The sequence below is a fragment of the Eptatretus burgeri genome, chromosome 5 (assembly GCF_056783735.1).
Source record: "Eptatretus burgeri isolate ZD-2024b chromosome 5, Ebu_testis_v1, whole genome shotgun sequence".
Classification (NCBI taxonomy): domain Eukaryota; kingdom Metazoa; phylum Chordata; class Myxini; order Myxiniformes; family Myxinidae; genus Eptatretus; species Eptatretus burgeri.
Genome location: NC_140965.1, coordinates 80,176,978 through 80,195,408, shown reverse-complemented (window position 1 = coordinate 80,195,408; position 18,431 = coordinate 80,176,978). Strand labels below are relative to the sequence as shown.

Genomic DNA, 18,431 nt, shown 5'->3' with positions numbered 1-18,431 from the left:
AGATTATTGACATCCTTGACTTAATATTTGGTACCACAGCCTTTGGACAAAATAATTGCAGTCAAGCGCTTCCTTTAGCGATGAATGAGCTTCCTACACCTCTATACTGGCAGTTTGTCCCACTCTTGTACAAACTGCTCCAGTTCCCCCAGATTTGAAGGGTGCCTTCTCCCAACTGCTGTTTTCAAATCTCCCCACAGGTGTTCAATGGGATTTTGATCTGGACTCATTGCCTGCTACTTCAGAACAGTCCAGCCTTTTGTCTTGAACCATTCCTGGATGCTTTTTGAAGTGTGTTTAGGGTTATTGTCCTGCTGCAAGACCGATGACCTTTGATGGAGACCCAGCTTTCTGACACTGGGTTGAACATTGCTCTCCAAAATGCCTTGGTAATCTCCTGATTTCAATGATGCCATGCACACATTCAAGGCACCCAGTGCCAGGCAGGGCAGGGCCATCTTAACAGCATTGTAGGCCCTGGGCTAAGTAATGCACTGGGGCCCCTACCCACCCACCCATGGGAATAAAAATGTAAACGGTCAATAAAATTAAGCCTATCGATTTTTTTTTTTTAGTACTTTAAACAAAATCAATGTTGAAACATAAAAAAAAACACCTGCCATAAAGCGAGGATTAATAAGCACAAACTTTTGAACAATGTAACATAAGCCTTGAAAAACACGAATGTTTCAACATATAAATGATAATTAATTTGTACACCATACAGACGGAGATAACAGTATGAATTATTTAATATTTATCAACACAAACGTTTGAGAAATTTCTTTGCAGAGAATTGGCTTGAAGTCAATGGTCTTCAGGATGTCATTTTCCTTGCAAACACCAACACACAACCTAACACCAATTAGGCAATTGAAATCCACAGCTGCAAGTCAGATTAACAACATTATAACAATACAATATGATTGCATAAACAAAACAATATTATTGCAGATTAACAACATTATAAGAAATAACATTTGTCAGATAGTTATGCACAAATTATTTATATTGTTGCGGTTCTCGGAACCGTATGCATACAACAGAGAGGGGTCCCAAGACAGTTATTCCATTAATATATGTGTAGATAGTCCCTTTCCTTTTGTCTAGCGGGACAGCGGGCGTGTGTTGCAATGATCTCATAGATAGGTTTGCTTACATCATTCCTTCTTCATTTCGTTTCATTTCTACTCTTCTGATTATTCTGAGCCACGTGCGCCTTCGCTGTGAGATGGGCCCCCACGGAGGCCAGCGCATGCGGTGCCGCTGAGAGGAAATGATGATGCACGGGCATTAACAGCAGAGAGCCCTCGTTCCCAAGCGAGACCTAAACCCAACGTGTGCCACAAGTCATACAGTGCACTTGGCAGTCCGGGATTATCGACTCGAGCTTCCGATGATCTGGGGAAGATTGCCGGTTGCATTAAAAAGGCATACGAATGAATATCTCTTAAGAGGCTGCACGAATGGTGTTTTTCACAACACAGGAAACACAGCCAGCACGATGCCTATGCTGCAGGAAACGCGTATGGAGGCCGATAAAGGCGACTCCACACTACGTTGGGTGGGATGCGGGTGTGCGAGGGAAAAGCGGTGCGTTCCTTTTCAACCAAATATCTGACACATATCGGTGTTCACCCCGCGCACACGCTAGCAGAGTCGTGTGAACGCGAGCGCTGGCCATGTGCGTTATGGCCAAACCACGTGCAATGCATGGAATGTGCTCGAAGGCAGACATGTACGCCACTCGCGAAACATGCATGGATTTATGCATAACAATGTACCTTCGGCCTCGCTGGCAGCAGCGCATTCCCCACGGATGGTGAACGTCTTCTCGTCTCTACGGTCAGCGAAGCTGTAATCGAGCCAGGGAATGTTGTTCAGTGCGTGCCACGTTGACGTGCGTGGAGCGGGCGTGTTGATCGGCGCTGCTCGGATGCCTGAGCAGGCATGCGGGACCCTCGGCCGGTCGCCAGGGCACGGCCCGGGGGTTTTTGTGGGACGATTCGCGCGCCAATTTCGGTGTGGGCGATTCGTGTCATGTTGTGAGGTCGGAGTGAAATTTGTTCGCTGTCTGAGATGACCTTGCCAGAAACGAAGTGGTGCAGTTTCCAGCCAAGGTTAGTGTGCCATGTGAGGGGTCAGGGCCAATCAGAATGCCCGATTCTGGTGATGACGCTTCGCTTCGGGGTGGCCCTCCGCCTCGCGCTGCAAGTCCTATAAAGATTGGAGCAGTCCCTCCGCCTTTCTCTTTCATTCTCTCGCTCTGGCTTCACCTTCGCCTTGCTCTGCTCAACATCTCCATGACCCGCCTCCTGCTGCCTGGACTACGCCTCTCTCTCGCGTTGCCCTCGTCATTCTGCACGACTCGTCTCCTGCTGCCTGGACTCCGGCTCCCCGTCTCCGCCCACACAACGTTGACCCCACCCACTTACCTGGTCCCACCTACCACTCCATCCACACACTCTGGACTCTGCCCCTTCTCCACTCAAGCCCCTCCTTCATGAACACGGTCTCCACACGCTTGCTGAAGCCAGAGACAATGCGCCATTTGTCGGGTTCCGCACCATGGAGCATCCCCCCCCTCCGAAATGTATTGGTGGCACATCGGGCAATCAAGTACAAAGGTACCAAGATTGTAGCCTCAACTCCTTTCCCTTCTTGTTTCAATATTACCTCTTCTTCTGGTTTTCTGTGTCTGTGTGGATGCGAGTGTGTTTGTGTCCTGGCGCTTTTGTGCTTAAGTAAGACTGCAGAAGGTCGTTATTGTTGTCATTATTATTTTTTATTATTTTCATGTTAAGTCTGCTCTGTGTTCGCTTTTATAAGTTGCTTGTTATTTGCTGCACCACACCTCTCCCCCTATCTCTGCACAACACACCCCAATAAATCCTGATCATGCCACATACCTTTCCTCGCCCATTGTAATAAATCATTATTAGAAATGTTCCCTGCTCGTTTTTGTCTTTTCTTCCATTGATCCAGCATGGTCCGAATCCTAGTTTAGCTGGGACTTTATTCCCAACAACCCGTTCCTTTTAGCCGGTACGTCCTTGGCAGTGTCGCTCGGCTGCATCCGATCTGGTAGAGTGATCCAATCAGGTAGAGTGATCCGGTTCGGACAAGACGTACCGAGGGCGTGTTCCCCGGTAATTAAATCACGTGATTAATTAGGTAACCCGATTGACCCATAGACGGGAGGACCCTAGGTCACACGGTTGAGTTATTGGCATCCACGGTCAGTTAAGCGACCCGCTGCGTCACGGAATTATCCGTGTGTGATGGCCTACAATTCCGGGGAGTCTGGTGGGAGCCAAGATAGCTTCCCCCACCTCGTGGTCTTCTCACCCGCCCCCCAGCCCGCAACAATATTATAAAAATATAATTTGAATTCCAGGCTTTTCCAGCGAGAGTTCGAGTAATTATCGACTCTGCCAAGAGATCTCTCATGAACAATATGGCAGCATGGGGCCCCTAGAATCGTGGGGCCCCTAGGCAACTGCCCAGTGTGCCCATGCCTTAAGATGGCCCAGTGACAGAGACAGCACAGCAACCCCAAACCATCACTGAACACACTCCATTTTTGATTGTGGGGAAGGTGTTCTTTTCTTTGAAGGCTTCATTTTCTTTTCTGTTAACATAGAGATGATGTGCTTTCCCTAACATCTATAATTTCGTCTCATTTGTCCACAGGACATTCTCCCGGAAGTATTTGGGCTTGTGCAGGTGTGTTTTGGCAAACTCCAGTCAGGCTTTCTTGTGTCTCTCTCTCAGCAGTGGGGTTAACCTTGATCTCCGACCAGAGAACCCCCTTTTGTCGAATTGGTGATGGATGATGCGAATTGAAACTGTCGTACCCTGTGTCTGAAGGTCAGCTTGAATCTGTTTGGCAGTTGATGGACGTGCTTTCTCCACCATTCGAACAATCCTTCGCTGCAATCTTCCATAAAGTTTTCTCTTGTGGCTACATCCAGGGAGGTTGGCCATACTGCCATGGGCCTTAAACTTCTTGATAACATTGCGTGTGGTGGACACAGGAACATCAAGGTCTCTGGAGATAGACATGTAGCCTTGAGATTGTCCATGCTTGACGACAATCTTGTGTCTGACCTCCTCAAACAATTCTCTGGTTTTATTTCTTTTCTCCATGCTCATTGTGGTACACACAGTGACACAAAACAGCAGAATGACTTCTTTTCTCGATTCAAACTGGTTGAGTGAGTGATTTTTATATTCCAGACACCAGCAACTCACCACAGGTGAGTTCAATTCCAAAGTAAAGGAGAATCACCTGCTTGAAATCTAATTATTTCTAACAACTTCTAAAAGGTGCCAATAACATTTTCCGGCCCATTTTAGGATTTCTGTGTGGAATAAGCGAACATTTGGTAATTTGTTTCAGCTTTTTTTGTTTTGTTCCACTGGAAACCAAAGAAATGCATATGTGGGTACCAAAAGATTTTTTTAATTTCAACAATTTTCTGGAAGCAAGGTGCAAGGCTTGAAAAAAGTACAAGGGTGCCAATATTTTTGGCCACAACTGTATTTACGTATATTTAAGTATTATTAAAATATTCTATTGAAACATCGCAATGTGTACACTTAAAAAACAATTGATAATTCTGGGCCCTTTCTGAGTGTTGTCCTGGCACCGAGATGCCATTGGTGGCATTGTAAACCCAGGGTTTGTGATATCTCTTGTTTCTGGAGTCTCACGCAGGGCAGGCCACCTGTGCATGCCAATTGTCAGGGAGGAATGCGGCAACCTTTCGTCCTCAGTAATGCATGGGGTCACCTCAACAAGGTGGACCTGCATTGGTCCACTACAGGTGTAGTCAATCCAGGAATTTGTAATTAGCTAAGCGTGTTGGCGATAACTCCCCGATTATTTCTGAAAGGTACCATGGGATCTTTAACATGCACCAGCAGGCGGGATATCCAGCTGAACAGACGTGAGGTTTGTTGTCGTTATGGTGACATAGTATTTATGGCAGGTTGAACTTGGTGCGCATTCTCCTGAAGGAAGGGAGGCATTGTGGAGGAGAGAAGATTCGCTGTACTCTTGGTATTACAGTTTACAAGTCAGATTGCATGAATATAGCATGACCGCTCACCTATATTCATATTGATCAACTAAATGAGACTATCTCGCAAGAGGCTAATTTAAAAGGGCCAAGTATTGAAAAAATACTTAAAACAACAACATTAAAAACAACATTACAAAAATACTTAAAAAAAACAAGTACTTCAAATTAATTTGCTAGTTCTCTTTTTGCTTCGAAGCTCTTTTGCTCCAACAAAGGAAGGGTTAATGCCCGAAAAATAATCTTCTCCTTGCTTCCCTTGGTGGCTATCATTCCTCACTCAACGTCCTGTTGATTTCATCCATTGTTCTACTTGTCCACCAACTTAGATCGACACCAGCCATCATGAGCAAGACTAGTTTCTCATTTTAATTTGCTTGCATTCGATCTGCAGGATCTACATCAAGAACCTCACACATTCTTGTGCGTGCGTGTGTCTCCTTCATTGTTATCTCCATGTGCAGGTTTCAGAATGTGGGGAACAGAGTGCTCACAGGTCTCCAAGTATCCACCTCTGTTTCGGTGAGGGATCATGATTCATGGACCAAGTGTTCGTGTTTGCGTATGACCCAGCACCTTTCATACACTTTGTCATATATTATACATTTTGCATGTAAACAATTAGTAAATTCCAGAAAGTATTTAAAATGTAATATTTTTGAGAGATGTCTCTGAAATGATCAGTTATTGCCAATTAATAAAATTAAAAACTCAGGTTTAAATGCTAATGCCACCATGAAGTGCGCTTCGTGAATTTACTTTTTGGTTGCTGGCCCCAGCGGTCTCTCCCCCTTCACTCGAGAATCTTGTTCTTTAGTGCTCTTTGTAAAATGTAAACGAGCAAACCAAGCTTACGTTCATATTGTGAGTCCATCATTGCTGGAATCTAATGCTACGATGATCATAGTGGCCATGGTAATGGATAGTTTGATATAATCATGATAAATTTATGATGCAAGCACTTGTAAGGCCCAGCCAGCATGATTCATGTCAATGCGATAAAATCTTTTGTACAATGGAAAAGAAAACCACTTCTTTGGAATTCCACGTAAAATCCACCATGCTACGGATAAGCGCAAATGCTGTGTCTGCGTCACACACTAACGAGCTGGTTTTCTTGGGCCAAGGATACATTTTCTTCTCTTGCTATCGTTTATGAAATAAGTTCTCCATTCTAATATATTCTTATCAATTGACCAATAGAAAAATAAATATCGAGCTTGCCTTATTATAGGAGATTGTCTGCATGACATTGTTGATAAAAACAAGTTTGTATTGTTGAAATTCATATTGTAAAAAATATAAAGTGTCCACAATAAATGTTGATGGCAGGTGAATACATGCGGATCTGAATAATAATTCTTGTTTAACTTTTTCATTGATTCTTCACCATTGAGCGATGCGGCCAAAAACTATATATAGCATGATATTTCAAAAAGTTGTGGATGCATTATGACAAAACTTGGTGGATGAATTGGGTAAGTAACAAGAACAAGCCGATTCGATTTTGATGTGTGACAAGGATGAATGGACTGGATGCAGCTCCAGCCGATCAGTGGGAGACAAAACGTAAACTGTTCATACCTGGTTATTAACCTCATTCACCTTATGTGGCGGAGTTATGTTTTCACCCCTTTCTGTCTGTTTGTTTGTTTGCAAGATATTTCAAAAAGTTGTCAACGGATCCGGATGAAATTTTGTGGACAGGTTCGGTATGTGACAAGGACGAAGTGATTAGATTTTGGTGAAGATCCGGATTGGGATCCGACTACTCGAATTTTTAAAGTGATTCTTCACCATTGAGAGATAGAGCCAAAAGCAATAAATAGCACGATATTTCAAAAAGCTATGGACGGCTTCGATTGAAACTTGGTGGACATGTTGGGTGTGTGACCACGACGAATTGATTTGATTTTGATGAAGATCCGGATCCCGATCTGGATACGAGAATTATTTAATTTTTAAGGTGATTATTCACCATTGTGAGATTGGGGCCAAAGACGATATAGTACTGTATAGCATAATATTTAAAAAATATAATGGGCTTGATATGTTCTTGTGGATCAGGTATTACGTGGCAGAGGTATGCGCTCTACCGAGTGCCATTCTAGTTATTCTTATTTTATAGCCTGGTGTTGGCTCAACGGTTGAGCTACCTTAAGATCTAAGTCTTGATTTTGAGCCCCTGTTTTTTAACCGTTAAATAACACCAGGTGGGTTGACTCTGCCTGTCATCCTTCCGAGGTCGGTAAAATGAGTACCAGCTTACTGGAAACGTGGGCTCTTCATCAGCATCACAGCCGTGCTCGCAGCAACGATGCAACCAGCAGCCGCAGGCTGCACACGAAATTATAATAATAAATTGTTATTTATATGTAACATATAACATTGGAAGGGGGTTGCTGGCAGACCTTGAGAGCCCTACGGAAATAGGAGGGGGGGACAGATCATAAACGGAATGGTAGAAGACATGATATGGTGGGACAAAGAGAGAGCGGTGTTGGGGGGGGGGGCGGTGAGACCAGAGAGGAGATGGGAGAAGACAGAAAGACAATGGAGGATGCCCAGTTGTCGACTAGCTTTGGAGGCCTGCTTGGAGATGTGGCTTTCCCAGGAAAGACCATGTCAGATAGTGAGGCCCAGAAGCTTGAATGAAAGTATTTCTGCAAGAGGATTGTTGAGAAAGTAGATGGAGGGGTGGGGGAGGGGGTTCCAGATGGTCCTTTCGGAGAGACATAGAGTGTGAGATTTGTCAGGATTGAAAGACATATTCCACGTGCTGGACCAGCTTGTGATTTTTATACAGATCTGCAGAGGTGAGGAGGCTGCTGCTTGCTGATCTGAGGGATGATAGATGGTACGGCAGAGGTTGGAGTCATCAGCAAAGAGACAAAGAGGATTTTCCAGAGCGTCGAAGAGATCATTGATGAAAACAAGAAAAGAACAGGGCCCAGAACGCAACCTTGAGGAACTCCAGCCTGGACAGGAAGAGGGGATGAGAGAATCCATTAACGGCCACACGTTGACCATGACAGGAGAGGAAATCTGCGAGCCATGAGTGGAGATGTCCTTGGATACCATAGAAAGAGAGTTTGATGAGTAGGGTGGGGTGCCGGACCATATCGAAAGCAGGCAATTATTATTTTCAATCACTATACATCTATAGTTTGATACATACATAGTTTTTAAATAACGATACATGCATAATTAGTAAGGGAAAATATTTCCGAACTAACTATATTTATATTGTGAAAATAAAAAATAATGTTCGAATTCCTTGAACAATAAATTGTGTGTTGTGTTCGGAACTTATTAAACGGAACTCATATGTACAGATTTCTAAGATTTCGTTTTTGACTTGATTATATTATTTCAACTTCGTAACTCTAATTTATTTATCGAACTTCATCTTAAACTTGAGGAAATGAATTTCATAATTATGTTCGATCGTCTTTTTGGGGGGGGGGGCACAATAGAAGGTTGAAAGGAGGAGGCCATTGCGTGCCCATACCCAGACCAAATTCCTGCCTCATGTGCAGCATTACTCATCCGTGGTGGTCACAGTTTCTCTGTTCGATCAGGATATTGCGAGTAATGCTGCGACTGCACTTCTGCGGCTGGACATTACACAATCACCTTTACTCCCTCCACACTGAAGTTGTTCAGCCATTACGTACGTAATTTGTATATGTCCCCTTTTATTGTAACAAGACCTCACTGCAACATGACCTTTGGGTGAATATGCAACATAACTTTCCAGTATCGGCTCAGAGATGCAGGTGGACACGTCTTTTGGACACAAAACCAGCAGGTGGGCAGTAAGCATTCCAGGGTAATAGTAGAACTACAGGTAACTTTATATGTAATGTTGATTTTAGAGCATGAGCACCATCACACCCAACCTTCCCCCACTCCCCCCTCCCGGATACCCCCCCCCCTCCACACACACACACACACACACACACACACACACACACACACACACACACACACACACACACACACACACACACACACACACTTTCAGAGCTTTCCCTCTCCTTTGGAGCTGTATAATTACTATGTATGCAAATATGGCAGAAAATTTGAACCCCCTTCCCTTTCATCACATCACTTCTCTCTCTTTCCCAATGCATTACTACAGTCTACCTCCATGTCTCCCACACTCCCCTTTATCTCTCCTACCAGCAATTCCAGCTCTTCCTTTTCTCTATTTTTTACTTTATCAATTTATCAACCCCCTCTCCATGCACATGTAACAAATAGATGTTGCCTTTTCTCCCTACAGCTACCTCCCTGGTTCCCCTTATGCTACAAAATGTTAACCACCACTATTTTCATCTTGTCCTTGTGGTTATAATTGTTGTTTGAAAGCGAAAACCTCCTTGTAAAAACAAGTCAATAAAATCTCATTCTACACTAAACAAGATGACTGTGCTCAGTTCGACTCTATTCAATTCCTTATCGGAAGCAAAACAGAACTGGTGGCAGAACCTCCGAGCCCATTATAGATCTCTGTTTCTCAGGCACAGCAGCTGTGATCCTGCGCCACTTCGCAGCAGCACACATGGATACTGGAGAGCACAAGTCCACGGTCCAGTATTCGTATGCTGCTTCGTAGGGACACAAAGAATTGGACAATGAGTAATAATTGCTGGTCAGTGGCTTGTTTTTCTGATTGCTTGATAAATCAGAAAAATTCGAAACTTCCTCCTACTCTTTTTACGTCCGACATAATACATGATGACCCAAACAATGCACTGTCCAACACAATAGAATCATCGGAACAATATCAAATAAAAATAAGTGGCGTCATGAGCGTTCATTGATCAGATTACTGGACAAAACTCAAATTCATCGTTTTTATTCCGATTTTCAACATATCCTCGTCTTGAATCATCACACTTGCTGGTCTGCACATGAGGAGGAAGAAGAAAAAAAATCTCACCTTTATGGGCTTTCATTTGAAAATCGAGGTGTCTGACCTGCAGAGCCACGATCACTGCACAGATCATGGTGGAACCCAGAGGCACGTACATGCGAGCAGCGTCTAAGTGGGTAGTGGACCGTACATGGTCGGTGTTTTATGAACTTTCCTCTCTGGATCCCTCCCACCCTGACTCCTGCCATGTGATCGCCACTTTTTCTCTCCCTTTTCCTTCTGACATTGCCTCCCCCTTTTTCCTTTTATGGCCCCATCCGAAAACCCCCAAACTTTTCCTCCCCTGACTGCACATAGCAAGTTAGATGCTCTAGGTCGGAATCAATGTGTCATGTTGTAACTATACAATATATCGTTGAGTTGTAAAGTTTGTCTTGTATGTAAAAACACAAGCTTTGAGGAATAACCTTCACTGAAGATCTACCCGAAGGTTCAGCACTCTCATGGCAAGGATAACACGGGGTGGTTTGCCTTTGCCTTCCTCGTTGTAATTAAGCAGTTAATCTGGAATTTTTTTTCAGGGTACCAGCGATAAAAGTATAGTTATCATGATATTTGTGACAGCAAGTCAACATGATACTGGTGATAACTCACTGACTCTTCCTGAAAGATGGTGTGGTGTCTTTAACGTCCACCAACTTAAGCTTGTATATGGGAAGAGAGAGAGAGAGAGAGAGAGAGAGAGAGAGAGAGAGAGAGAGAGAGAGAGAGAGAGAGAGAGAGAGAGAGAGAGAGAGAGAGAGAGAGAGAGAGAGAGAGAGAGAGAGAGAGAGAGAAGAGAAGAGAAGAGAAGAGAAGAGAAGAGAAGAGGAAAAAGAAAAAGAAAAAGAATTGTAATGCAACATCCCTCCAGAAAACACCAATCCAACAGTTTATAGTCAAATCAGGAATTGATCCAAGACTGGACAACTCAAAGGTAAACGCACTACCACAACACCATCCTGCCAGACACCAATCTATTGATAACAGATTACATTTCAATGTGGAGTGACCTTAATGTGAATAATAATTTATTTTCTGGAATTATTTAAAAGTGAAATTCGGGTTCTAAAGAATCTTAGAAGGGAAAGTTTACCAAACCGGAAACCTAACTTGACTCATACAATTTTCTTCTCACTCATGGTTAAGGCTCACTGAAGACCTTTGTACACATGGTACATGCAGGGTAAGGACATTATGAGACATCAATATACTTCTACATGTATCTTAAGTCGGTAATGGACAAATCATGAGCTGTGTGCTCTATTGGGAATGGCAAACAGGCAAATGGGAATACAAGCCAAAATTTTATCAACACTTTGATGGTTTGGATACATGTGAGCGATATTGATCCAGTTGTTTTGAGGGCATATTTATCCCCATTGAGCAGAAGTGAAAAAAAAACTTAAAAAAAACTTCAAACTTGGTAAACAGACTGTACCACTAAAACAATCTAGGGATTATAAACTTATCGCTATTTCATTGGCAGTAAAGTTTGCTGTTAATGTTCCTGTTTGTAACTCTTGACTCAGCATATGGAAGCGCAGGTATATATTTTGTCCGTAGTCTCCCAATGTCTGTATAATCTATCTATAATTCCACCAATCTCTGTGTGTGTGTGTGTCTGTGTCTGTCTGTTTGTCTGCGACCGCCGTTTCTCGACGACTGCCAGTCCGATCTGATTGAAACTTGCCAGGAATATTGCCGGGGACCCGCAGATGTGCCTTTGAGGTTTGATGTCAATCGGACGAGCGGTTCCCAAGTTACGGCCATTTATCTGTCGACCAATGACAAGACACGGTGCTATGACGTCACAATGAATGTTTATTTATTTATTTATTTTTTGCATGATTGACGGTCCGATCTGATTGAAACTTGACAGGAATATTGCTGGGGACCCGCGGATGTGCCTTTTTAAGGTTTTATATAAATCGGATAAGCGGTTCCCAAGTTACGGCCATTTATCTGTCGACCAATGACAAGACATGGTGCTATGACGTCACGAATGATGTCACAATTAATGTTTGTTTATTTTTTTATTTTTTTTTGCATGATTGACGGTCTGATCTGATTGAAAATTGCCAAGAATATTGCTGGGGACCCACGGATGTGCCTTTTCGAGTTTTGATATTAATCGGACGAGCGGTTCCCAAGTTATGGCCATTTATCTGTTGACCAATATCTGCGAGAGAGGGGGACGGGAGAGGGGGGATGAGAGTGGGGGTGAGAGAGAGGGGGAGAGAGGAAGGGTGAGACTAGGGGGGAGAGAGTGGGGCAAGAGAGGGGGGGAGAGAGAGGCAGGGCGAGACTAAGGGGAAGAGAGGGGGGTGGGAGAGGGGGCGAGAGAGGGGGGATGAGAGTGGGGGGCAAGAGAGTGCTGCACATGCTGGCACTCACCTATGGGCCCGCCCCTACAGGCCTGTACTAGTTTAAGTAAAAGTATAAAGATGTCGATTAATGCTTTGTGATTTTTGTACAAACTCCTCCATGAGCCAGAGAAAAAATATGAAAAAAAAATCTGTAAGCAGAATAAATCAATGAATTAAGACAAAGTTGTCGCAGTGATTTCTGTAATGGATACATTTATTCGATTCATTTTATGAATAACTTGATACACTTCACACATTTGCTTGGAAATCATGGAAGAACCGGTGTTTAAGTTCAAACCTTCCAACTCCCTGGGACCTGGTGTTGGCTTTGCGGTTAGGGTGGTGGTTTGAAATCCTAGGGTCCTGAGTTCAAGTCCCGTTTGCTGCTGAATTAACACCAGGTGGTTGACTCAGCCTGTCATCCTGTCTGAGGTTGGTGAAATGAGTACCAGTGTAACAGCTAAGTAATAAATACAAGGCACACGAAAGGAAGGGGTAGTGATGGATTGATTAAATCTGGTATTGGTGTAGCACAGGTATGATGGGCAAAATGGCCTCCTTCTGTGCCTTAAATCCTTGTAAATCCTTGTCAACCTGGGTAGTTAGGTAGACAGAGAACTTGCTAATTATAATTTCGACTCACGGGGAGATTCTTTAAAATGTCGATGAAAGTTTATTGTTTCATCATTGCATTTTTATCACCACTCATTGAACTTCCTTCACTCTTCATCTGCACTGCTTCATTTCAAAATGGAATAACTTCAGACATTGGTTGGTGAGAAAGAATGGGCCATGATATGGTGTGCTGGTACCCTGGCCAAGTTTTAAATGTTGTTACAGGATGGCAATGTGTCAGTGGCATTGAAAAGGTGCAACCAGCAGCCAGGTGCCACTTCATGGTGAAGAAGAAGAAGAAGACGAAGAGCTCACAGGTAGTGAGAGATATTTTTAAAAGTGAAAGCTTTACATTCCTTGTGGTGTTGAACTTCCTTGACCGAGTCCCATACCCAAGTTTAACGTTACAATGTCCAGAATCCAAGTCCGAGTGAGTCCTTATATCTTGGGTCTGAGCAGGGTCCAGAAAGATAAGTGACTCGACCCATTCTCCTTGAGGGACGTTGGGTTGGGGCGAAGTGGAGCGCGGTAGGTGGGGGGTAAATTACATCAATTATTTTTTTTTTACTACTCTCAGCATGAGGGTCATCTATGAAATGGTAGTGCATCCTAATTATGAAATATTTCACTTGCTTATTGTGTAATATTGTAATTCCAACAGGGTTTTAAGATCTATTATTGGGGTCGGCTTGTATGGCATTGGATGGCATTCCCATCTCAACACTTGTATCTTATGATGCTGCGACTCCAGTTGAAATCTCACATACTCTTCTCTATTGGTTTATTTATTGATCCCAACTAATATCCTTGTATTTCATGTAAAAGCACATAGATGTCTCATTGTATGCCTGGTGTTGGCTTAATGGTTCGGGTAGTGGGCTTTGAATATGAGGGTCCTGAGTTCAAATCCTGCTCAGCTGTTGAATTAATAGCAGGTGGGATGAACTCGGCCTGTCATCCTTCCGAGGTCGGCAAAATGAGTGCCAGCTTGCTGGTATCCTGTGTCGGAGTGGCGACCCATCCAGGATTGTGCCCAATAGCCAAGGAGACTGCTTAAGCAGCACCAACGTTCTGAACAGAGTATGGTCCCAATCTCCTCCTCTCCTTATCTTCTTATCACGCTGGTGGTGTACTGGACAAAAGTTAAAAATATATATTTAAAAGAGAAGAAACACTCCTATAAATATCACATTATAGATATCACCAAATCAAAGCTGGTTTCCAAGATGGACAAACCAAACTTTAATGGTAACTTCTGAAACATTATTTCCAGCACCTCTATTACCCCATACCCAACGAGCTTCTCCCCTTCCAGCCTTAGCACCCCCATTACCCTCTTCCCAACGAGCTTCTCCCCTTCCAGCCTCCGCCATTTCTCATGTCATTTCCAAGGAGAGGGCAGCAGCCCCGTGGCTATGCTTACACTTCGCTTCTTGGAATTTGAAAATGGAAAGCACATCAGAGGAAGTGGATTGCGTGTATCTGAAATAAGGAAGGATCCATTGCTTAGTTTGATATTTGGACTTTTCCAAATTAATTATGTTACACCACTTGTTTTTTTGTATAATTTTAATGTTATAGTCGGAAGTATAATTTTAACTTGTCCATGTTTAGTGACGGTGAGAAATTCAATTGACTCGGCCTTTATGTCATGACATAACTATATATATATATATATATATATATATATATACATATACATATACATATACATATATATATATACATATATATATATATATATATATATATATATATATATATATATATATATATATATATATATATATATATATACACCATCATGCAAAGATTAACGATTGAATAGAATGGCATCATGCTTGAAGGACTTGTAATATAATACCAATGGTGATAATGTGAGCAGTGACTGGAAATTGGAAGAAGTATTTATTTGACCCTAATATTGACCAAAAGGACCACTCATGTATAAAATATTTTGTTTCGAACATTGGTCCAATTGGAACCTGAGACACAGTGAGTAGACGTGACTCAACCCATTCTCTCATTTAGGGATATTGCATTGGGGTGAAGGTTTCAAATTCCCTCCCTCTCTCTCCCTCTCTCTCCCTCCCTCTCTCTCTCTCTCTGTCCCTCTCTCTCCCTCTTTCTCTCTCTCCCTCTCCCTATCTCTTCCTCCCCCTATCTCTCCCCGCCCCTCCCCTCACCCCCTCTCCTCTCTCTCTCTCTCTCCCTCTCTCTTCCTCTTCCTCTCCCTCTCTCCCCCTCTCTCTCTTCCTCTCTCTTCCTCTCTCTTCCTCTCTCTCCCCCCTCTCCTCTCTCTCTCCCTTCCTCTCTCTCTCCCTTCCTCTCCATCCCTCTCTCTCTCCCTTCCTCTCCATCCCTCTCCTCTGGTTTCCTCATTTCCATCGACAATCATTTCCATTTCGGATTCATAAACGAAACTTATTTCACCAACTATGTGTAACGCCCCCATATCAAAGTTAGCAAATATTTCCTTAATACACAAAGAAGAGAAGATCGCACGCAATTTGGCCAATGTCTGGATGCGGTTAAAAGCGGTGCTTTTATCCATGTGGTTCATGTGGATCGAGAGGCATGAAACTGATTGTTTCCACACAGGCAAACTGGCTCAATGAATAAATGGATTTCTGCAGACGTGTGGGAGAGGGAAAAAAAAATCACTTACGGTTTTTGAACTCATTCACTTTTATCTTTGATGCAGGTTCTGCATGATAACAGCTGCTCACGCCAAGGTGGGCTCAATCTGCCCACCTCCACTCGCCACAACAACAGGCAGGTGCGCCGCATGTAGGATTGGCCCTCCTGTGGAAGTGCGATCACGCCATCCTTGCAGAACTATTCAGAAATTTCCCAGGTTCTAACCGCAACAGTTGTACTTGAACTTGGCCCTCTCAAACTGCTGAGAGATCGAGCCGATAGCCGAGCTCCTCTTTCGTGCAAGACTCAGGGATTGTCAAGCTCTCAATTCGCCAGCAAAAGAAGGCATCACAACACTAAGGTGAATCAAATCAAATGGCATCTCTGCTGTAATCAAGTGACCTCTTCCAGTGAAACAAGAGAGCAAGGGTCAAGGGTGTTCTTTCCAACTCAAGTGAGGACATTATTTTTTGCCTTGCTATTAAACAAAAGTTCAATGACTGACTTGAATGAGGGTTATGTCAATGGAGGGGCGAATTTAATCCAATTACTGTGTCTGCTCTTAAGATAGGTACTCAGAGACAAGTGAGGAAATAGACAAACAGACTCAGTGAAATTGTCATTTTTCAGAGAATTTTCATCTCAACAGGGGCTCAATGATCACCGAACTTCAACAGCGAGCTTGGAAATGGTCTTATGAGTCATTAACCCATTCTGTAGTGAAACGTTATTGGTGGTGTAGGCCTATCCTCTCGCTATATCACTGGAGTGCTTTTAACAAAATGTGAACATTTTCATGGCTGAGAGTCAATCTCAGATGCAGGGTGTAGAAACTTCACCCTCAGCTGGCATGGGAATGGAACGTGCACAAGTGAGGGCAATGCACCAAGGTCACACCAAAAATGCTCAAAGTTTCTCCTTTTTCATAAATATAATGCACTGTGATTAATAGTAAAAAATCATAATAATAACAGTAAATCATACATTCATTTATGTTTTAAGGATTGCAAAGTGAGTCAGATAGCTAAACATCACCTCTGAATGGGAGCCTGCTGCACGATGCAAGGTCCAAACCCTCTTCCAAAGTATCAGAATGGCAGCTTGCCATCAGATCCTATTCCTTTAGCAATCCAACCAATTAAGATAAGTCTTTATAACTGAACCGCCAGAAAGATCGAATAGGCTGGTTTGAGGTTGTTATGGTATTTAGTTCCTGTATAATAAACGTGATCTATCACAAGTCATTAAACAAGAAAAAGAGCAATCAGAGATTGCAGACCCTCACCAGGACTTGTTTTGTGTGGTGTATTTTGTGTGGCGTTTGTGTACTGGTGTGTTACATAATTAATTGAGGTTTTTGAACTTTTTTTTTTAGAAAGAACAATATGTCTGCCAAATCACGTGATTGATGACGGCATGTTTTTTTTTTTTTTGTGGACCATTTTATCCCCAGATGACCCTCAAAAATGTTCATACTGATCGGAGGTAGCGTTCTACATATGCAATTATGACGTCAAAACGAAGGCACCTTTGATGTCATAAAAAAAAATCCTACTCATTCCCCATGAGGAGTACTTGCCATTTGCCAAGTTTCAATTTTTCCCTTGGTGCGGTTTCAGAGATACAGAGGTCCAAAGTTTTTTTTACGTTTTTCAAACATGGCTGCCACACCACATGACCATTGACGTCATAGTTATCTTTTTTTTGTATACCTTGTCGAGGCTCATATGAGAGCTAACACACAACACACATCAAGGAGGGGGGGCATGAGACAGGAGGGGAGGGAGTGGGAAGGACAAAATAGTGGGGAACAGAGATATTTGGAGATCTGTGGAAGGGAGAGGGATGGGACGGAGAATATGGGGAATAGAAGATGGACATTACAGGGACTTTCAAGAAGGAAAGCAGGGAATTTGAAGGAGGTGGGCTTAGGTGGATTATCGGGGGGTAGAAAAGATCGAGGATTTCAACATTCATCATGAGTAGTCACACCAATGGTGAAAATTTTGTCTCAATCCGACAAGCGGTCGTGGAGAAAAACACAAACGTTCTGTGTGGACAAACAAACAAACAGACAAACACAAACAAACAAACAAACAGACAAAAATGCAATACCCTCTCCTTTGGCGAGGGTAACAAAATGTCAGTTCGGCACACTTTCACATCTGTCCCAGGCAAAAAAATATACTAATTCTCTGTAGACTACTGTAGTTAGACCTGTTACCAACAATAGTATATGAGAGTACTACTCTCATATACTGTAGTTCTAACTGCGTGGGTGTGAGGTTGTTGATTGTTCCCGCTAAACCCAGGAGTTAATTGTACAGCTGTTCGCTTGTGCTTGTGTCTCTCTTACAGTGGCTTTGGTGAAACACTGCAGGAAAAGATATGAGCAGAATAGTTTTTAAACGCTCTCAGTAGAGCATCTCTGTACAGTCATGCATTAATGAAAATTGTGACACTCCGTCGGTAGTCAGATATACAGCGGCATAAGCTATACCGATACCTTTAGGTATGACTCGAAGATAATCAGATGAACCATCGAGAAACAGTTGCAAGTACTGTACAGGCAGAAGGAGTGACAGGGATAGAAATGACCAAGTATTAAGTATATTCGCTCGGTTACCCACCTATTTCTGTTCACATGAAGCTCACACCAACTTCATCTCGAGCTTTCCAGCTCGTTCTTCGAATGACGGGCAATGAATTTCAGGAATCTGTGTACGGGGGAGTATACATGGTTTAGTATAGCCAATAGACCAAAACAGGATAGAGACCACACAGTGGGATTCTTGGTAGTTC

General features: G+C 43.1%; 1 long non-coding RNA gene across 1 annotated transcript; it reads right to left on the bottom strand.

Annotated features, from left to right (window-relative positions):
* Positions 1-4,828: 4,828 nt before the first annotated feature.
* LOC147026782 (uncharacterized) lies at positions 4,829-10,181 on the bottom strand. Its single transcript, XR_015058505.1, has 2 exons — positions 10,033-10,181; positions 4,829-5,016 (listed from the first exon to the last, which is right to left on the bottom strand). It is a non-coding gene; the product is annotated as an uncharacterized LOC147026782 (long non-coding RNA).
* Positions 10,182-18,431: the final 8,250 nt, after the last annotated feature.